The following is a 7531-nucleotide window of genomic DNA, read 5'->3' on the forward strand; positions in this document are numbered from 1 at the left end:
TTCGAAGTTCCTTCAACTACTTGGAAAGGTCGACGAGGCATAGCTCAGCTTCCTCAAATTGCTGCACTACCTCGGCTCCTCGAATCTCTACCTCAGCAACAGTAGTAAAAGCTCCTCCCTTCTTCAGCCCCTTGATCTCTTCTCGAAGATCATCGATTATAAGGGCCTGCTAGTGGATGACAAAGCTAGCGTTGTGTACATAGTCGATAAGGGCCGTTACATAGTGGTGATGTTATAAATCAAAGTTGGATAGGTGAGCAATGCGAAATTGAAGGGACTAACCACAGCCTAACTTATCAATACATCATTATGGTAGCAAGTGTCAATCAGAACCTTCAAAAGGGAATGGTAGATCTGGTTCGCTACCCTCCGAACATAAGGACTCGTGGTTGTACTGCTCCAAGGCCACGCTATCACTCTACACCTTCTGCTCCTCATGGAAACCCTCCCATCTCAGTTGTAGTGGAGCTCATAGGGCCAAGTCTGGCATGTCATCTATTTATATAGTCGTGAACAACAAGGGCTTACCCTTGCATAAGTCAAACATCGACCTTGACCTATCCCCTCTTTTCCTTGAATAAGATCGTGAACTTCGAGGACCCTTTGAAGGTGCTAATGCTATGAAGGTAGGAGGCTCCTTCTCTAGACCTGGTTCCTCGGTTTCCCCACCCTTTTGGGGGTGAGGCACCTTTCTAATGATAACCTTCTACTTCTTTCTTGGCTTGTCAGTGCTACCATGGTAGTTATACTAAGTCAGACTCGAAGCCTTGAGCGATAACTCACAAATAGTGGCCGAGGCCGAAGAGGCCACCGCCATGCCCAAAGAGGAGCCAGGCATCTTCCTCTTCAAGGAATGTATATTCATGTCCATAGAAGATCACAATCACAAGGCTATAGTGGATTAAAAAGATAGATGAAGTAAAGTGATATGATGTTTAGGTTATACCCCAAGGAATCGAGAAAACCTAGCCTACATGATGAGAAATCCATCACGACGGAGGCATAATATCAAATGTGCCTAAGGCTTGTGAGTCAGGAGAACTTTACTTGCATGAAGAGAAATTCATCATGGCAGAGGTATGAGGCCAAATATGCTCGAGGTGCGAGTCTAAAAAACCTGACCCACGTGAAGAAAAATCAGTCACAATGGAGGCACGAGGTCAAATGTACCCGAGACATGATTCGAAAAAACTCAACCCATATGAAGAGAAATCCACCATGGCAGAGGCATAAGGCCAAATGTGCTCGGAAAAACCTGACTTGAGTGAAGAGAAATCAACCATAATAAATGCACAAGGCTAAATATGCCTGAAGTGCGTAATTCAATAAAACCCGACCCACATAAAGAGAAATTTATCATAATGGAGGCATAAGACCAAATGTGTTCGGGGTGCATTTATAATCAGAAAGGTAATTGGAAGCATCCTTATTACTCTTTACGATTAGGTATAAAGTCTCACCTTTAATATAGAGGAAAGGGGGATTATTTGGACCTGCACTTATACACCTCGAGTCACTAACTTGGACATCGTAGGGATGGAAAATCTTTTCCAACCTCAATCTTCGTATAGGTAGCACCTTAGGAGCTCATCATTTCTATCTTAGAGGCACCTTATATAACCCTAAAAAAAGGGCAGATTAGGAGGTCGAGAGAAATAAAAGTAGGTGGCGCTAACTAATATCTTTCCAATGTAAGCAGATCCAGATGTAGAAAATATGCCCAATATGGGCGTAACAGAACTCCAAGAGATCTCTTCCTAATGTGGACAAATTAGGAGAAAATAAGGGGAATTACTACAATCAATCATATTAGTTCAATGTGATTTCTCCAGCTCTATCGTAGGCCCCACTTTCCCTGAGTAGGCAGTTTGATAGGTTGTAAAGTTCTCCCTACTCGATCCGTGTGAGTCAATATTATCATAGTTAATTGACAAAAGTCTCACTAACCTAACGATCATCGTTCGGTTTTCCTTTGCAATGTGGACGGGTCAAGCATGCTAAAAATCTCCCAACCTAATATTGGTAGGTTAGACTCAAAGTATAACTGATTGAGACCTAGCACAACGACACTTGGTCCATGGCCAATCCTCTCCTAAGAGGTATTCAATGCCCATCAAAAATGAACATTGTATTTCACTTGAAAAATCTTCCACGATGAAACACAATAAGGGGACATATATTGACCGCCCAAGGACCAACACATGGACACCTCCACCTCATCATTGAAGGTCACCACTTCAACAATTAGGCAATTTGCTAGCATAACAATTGATTGAGCTATGTCAATAGACATTACGCCACCTTGACAAGTGGTTGAGCTAATGTTATGCCACATTGTCCGGTGGTTGAGCCATATTAACAAACGCTATACCACCTTGATAGTTGGTTGAGTCACATCAACATATATTTCACCACCTTAATGAGCGATTAATCCATTTCATTCAGGCAACCTCGATATCAATTTTTTATGAGATTTCGGATAATACATTAAGTAATCAATCAAAATCCAAATTTATTGCGCCTTATTCCTTCTCCGACCATTCTTAGCTTCTCAGGATCACACGCATTGTCCATCATCGAGCCCAAATCGAGTTGGGTCGTTCCTCCCTCTTGTCATAGGGCAACCAACCTCGAGTTAGTAAATTTGATGCTAAAAAAAACGCATACGCCATGGCTAATAAAAAATTATAATTTAAATATATTATTATATAAATAATATATTAAAATTTTCAATCTATTGAAAACAACAATCATTATACTTTTTATTTACAAAATGAACTTAGTTGGTTTTGGCTTAATGGGATATACAAAAATATAATTTTAAAAATATCAAATTAAGTTACATTTTAATCAAACCAAAAAATAATTGAGGAATTATTATTTATTTAAGAAATATATCGATCTATTAGCTCATTCGAGGTGAGATAAAAATTAATAACTAAATAAATAAAATATTGTAAAAATAATGATATTAAAACGCAGACATCTAGTAGTCTATATTAATATTAGATTAATAAAATTAACTTAAAAATAAAACATATTGGCCTATTAGCTCAGTTGGTTAGAGCGTCGTGCTAATAACGCGAAGGTCGCAGGTTCGAAACCTGCATGGGCCATTAGTTTTAATTTCTATTTTATTAATATAATAATATATATTTTAATAAATATAGTTTGGTAAAACAAAATATCTTATTAACAATGTAACTCGGTGTTAAACGATCACAGTTGGTGAAGCTTCGAATCTGCTTGATTACAGAATATTTGTATTAATATTTTAAAAGTTATAAATAAACTTAATAGATAAAGAATAAATAAATAAAAATATAGATTCGGACAATCTTACCCATTGATCCAAACATCAACTGTGAATGTCGAAGCTTCCAATCTGATTGATCAAATCCAAACATCTTTTTTTTCTTCAAATTAAAATACAATAAAAATATAAATAAACTTATTATATTTAAAATAAAAAAAAATCTACAAACAAATAAATAATCTAGATTCATACGATCTTAATCATTAATCAAAACATCTTCTTCAGAACCTTTTATTTTTTTTCAAACTAAAATATAATAAAAATCATCCACTTGTCAAGTTTCCATTGCATTGACAATTTCATCCTATCATCAATTATAAAAATATAAAAACGAGGGACAATGGTTTACTATAAGAATCCGCATATCAATTATATCATTATCCTGGTTTGGTGATACACAAAAATTGATTGTAAAGGCAAATAAACGTGATGATTTGGTGATACATGAAAGATGATGGAAGACAATCGATAATTTGAGATGCGAATCGGTGAAGGGATTATTACTTATAGTGAACAGGAGAAGGGAAACAACAATTTAGACACCTTACTATAATTACGAAAATACCCCTAGGAATTTAGAAATTCCCTATATGTCCATGATTTCAAAAAATATAATTAATTAAAAGGTTTATTTGATTATTATTTTATTATTATTATCTAGTAGTCCTACATGATAATGATTTATACATATAATGTTTGATGTGTAGACGGATGATCATAGATCGTGTGATTTGTGTACTTGTGATTATTATTATTGGAATCTACGAGCCTCCATTATATTTCTCATCTATTATCGAGTCTGTGTGCCTATGATTAAGTTGTAAACACATGAGGAGGCACAGCGGGAGCGTGGATGCGATAGTGGGACCCACGAGACGGACGATCGTGATGCATAAAAATGCATCGATATATCAACGGAACCAACGAAGACGAGATGGATGATCATAGGGCATGGAGATGCACCGTTGCACACATAAATTTTGATGTGAGTGATTAGGCATACTGGCTCGGGTCTGATCATATTAGGTTGTGGTCCATGATCATCTGGTGTGATTGCTTATACACATACTAGATATGTATATATATTTATATGCGATGTAGATATATATTAAATATGTATATGTGTGACATGTCATATTAGGAGACCAAATCATAAAAACCTCTCTCTCTCGATATTATTAAGTCCGTAAACGTGAGGTAATTAGATTGACCCACATGGCCTTCCATCGTTACTTGACTCTAACTGAACCAAAACAACTCAATAAACAACTGAACTAAACGGACTCAATAAATATTAAGTCCGGAAACGTGAGGCAATTAGATTGACCTACATGACCTTCCATCGTTATAGGTAAGAATCGATTCCCGGTATATGTTGAGTTGATCGAGTCTCTCGAGACTCACCTATATCGCGATTCGCTATCTTGCTTACGACATAGAGATGTCACCGGTGACTTGAGGACATGGTATGCTTGGTCGAGTCCCTCGAGGGTATATCATCAAATCAGATTCATCTTGTAACGAAGGTGTTGACTTAACCGAACATCATGGTTGGTCAAGTCCCTTGAGACCATGGTGATTAGGAGGCTAAATAAGACGGGAATCACAAGGAGTTATGATCGACAAGAGTTACCTACCTTTTGAGATTAGTGTGATTGGTCCAGTTCCTCGAGATTACACTAAGATACTGATTGGATACTGATCCCCACTAGAAGTCTGTCGGAGACTTCCGTTTCACGTACTGAGGGTGTCGTGTGACACGCTAGTAAAATAGTGGGAGCATATTAAGATAGAAGTCCATATCTTGATTGTTTATTTATAAAATCTGCATGTTATTTATTTTTATTATATTTTTATTTTCAGAAAATGTCGGTTTCAAATCCTCACGTGGCATACTTGATGTCAACCGCCTCACTGGTCTAAATTATACTGATTAGCTTCGCAACTTGAGAATTATTCTCATGGCGGAGAGAATCGCGTACGTCCTTGATACAGTGATGCCTACGGCCAAGGAAGGGGTAAGTGAGGATGAGATCGCTCGCTACATGAAGTATATTGATGACTCTACTCTTGCTCAGTGCTACATGGTAGGCTCTATGACTCCTGAGTTATAGAGACAACATGAAAAGATGGATGCCAAATCCATTCTCCTACATGTTCATAAATTGTTTGTGGAACAGGGAAGGACCAAATATGAGATATCCAAGAGCCTCTTCTACGCTAAGATAACTGATGGGACACTAGTTCAGACCCATGTCTTAAAGATGATCGAGTGGATAGGGAAACTCATAGGACTAGGAATGGTCCTAGAGGATAACTTATGTGTGGACATTATGCTTCAATCCCTAATAGATTCCTTTTCACAGTTTATAATGAATTTTAATATGAACAAGCTTGAGGTGACTCTCACAGAGCTCTTCATTATATTGAGGTCGGTAGAGAATACTATTAAGAAAGAGAAGCCAATTCTCTGCACTTGTGAGACCAGAAAAAAAAAGGAAAGCAGAAAAGTCCCTTAAGAAGGGTAAGGGCAAGGGCAGACCAAGTAAAGTAAAGGTTGTTAAGAAAGACCCGGCAAAGGACAAAGACCAGTGCTTCCACTATGGAAAAGATGAGCACTAGAAGAGAAACTACAAAGAGTATCTTGCAGAGAGGGTGAAACAGAAGCTTGGAGAAGCTTCAAGTATATTCACGATCAGTCTCCATTTGTTAGACTCTTTTGATAACACATGGGTATTGGATACCGATAGTGCTTATCATATATGCAATTCGTTGTAGGTTCTAGCAAGGCCTAGGAGACTAGAGAGAGATGAGATGAACCTCAAGATGGGCAATGGAGCAAAATTTGCTGTAGTAGCTGTTGGCAAGGTCACCCTACATCTGCCTGATTGAGCTTTTATTGCATTAGATGCATGTTATTTTTTTACTTCAATTATAAAAAATAATATCTCTATTTCATGTTTGATAGTTAGTGGATATAAATTAGTTTTTAAGAACAATGGTTGTTCAATATTATTAGATGATGAAATCATCATGAAAGGAATATTGCATAATGGTTTATTTATGCTAGACACTACTCCACATATCATGAATGTAAGTGTGTCTAAGCGGAAACGAGATGAGGTGAATAGTGCTTACCTGTGTCATTGTAGGCTAGGTTACATCCATGAGGGAAGGATTCAAAAGTTACTAAATGATGGATATCTAGATCCATTCGACTATGAGTCATATGCAATTTGCGAGCCTTGCCTTCGGGGAAAATTGACCAACTCTCCATTTAGTGGAACTAGAGAGAGAACCACTGAGCTGTTGGAACTCGTACATAGTGAAGTATGTGGACCCATATCAATTAATGTCATTGGTGGTTACTCCTACTTGATTATTTTTACTAATGATTTCTCAAGGTAAGGTATGGATATGTATACTTAATGAAGTACAAGTCCAATGTCTTTGAGAAATTTAGAGAGTATAAGAATGAAGTGGAGAACCAGACTGGAAAGAGTATCAAGACTCTTCGATCAGATTGAGGAGGTGAGTACTTAAGTACAGAGTTTACTCAATTTCTCGAGGACCATGAGATATTATCCCAATGGACACCTCCTTATACACCTCAGCTTAATGGTATCTCTGAAAGGAGAAATCGTACGCTATTAGATATGGTACGGTCCATGATGAGTTTCGCTAACCTACCCATCTCATTCTAGGTATATGCCCTAGTGACCGTAGCTTACCTTCTGAACAGAGTTTCAACTAAGTCGGTAGTGTCTACACCATATGAGATATGAAAAGGGAAGATAGAGAACCAAGCTCATGCACCACTCTACAGCCCGAGTCTATTCAGGTACTTAACACACAAGTTTCAACTTTATATAAGTCTGGTAGAGTATCTCATCCTCTTGAGAGATATGTGGGACAAATTAGAGGAGAAGATGTTGAGGACATTGATCCTCAAACGTATAAGGAGGCTATTATGAGTATAGACTCCGGGAAGTGGCAAGAAGCCATGAATTCTGAGATGGATTCTTTGTACTCCAACAAGGTTTGGAACCTAGTTGATGCACTCGATGGTATTGTACCTATCTGTTGTAAGTGGATCTTTAAGAAAAAGATCGGAGTAGGTGGAAAGATAGAGACCTATAAAGCAAGGCTAGTGGCTAAGGGGTATCGTCAAAGACAAGGTGTTGACTATGACGAAACCTTATCACCCGTAGTAAT

General features: G+C 37.7%; 1 non-coding gene across 1 annotated transcript; it reads left to right on the forward strand.

Moving 5' to 3' along the window:
* The first annotated feature begins 3042 nt into the window (after positions 1 to 3042).
* On the forward strand, positions 3043 to 3116 carry TRNAI-AAU (transfer RNA isoleucine (anticodon AAU)). The gene has a single exon. It is a non-coding gene; the product is annotated as a tRNA-Ile (tRNA).
* The last annotated feature ends 4415 nt before the right edge of the window (positions 3117 to 7531 follow it).

The sequence above is a fragment of the Musa acuminata genome, chromosome BXJ3-8, assembly GCF_036884655.1.
Source record: "Musa acuminata AAA Group cultivar baxijiao chromosome BXJ3-8, Cavendish_Baxijiao_AAA, whole genome shotgun sequence".
Lineage (NCBI taxonomy): Eukaryota > Viridiplantae > Streptophyta > Magnoliopsida > Zingiberales > Musaceae > Musa > Musa acuminata.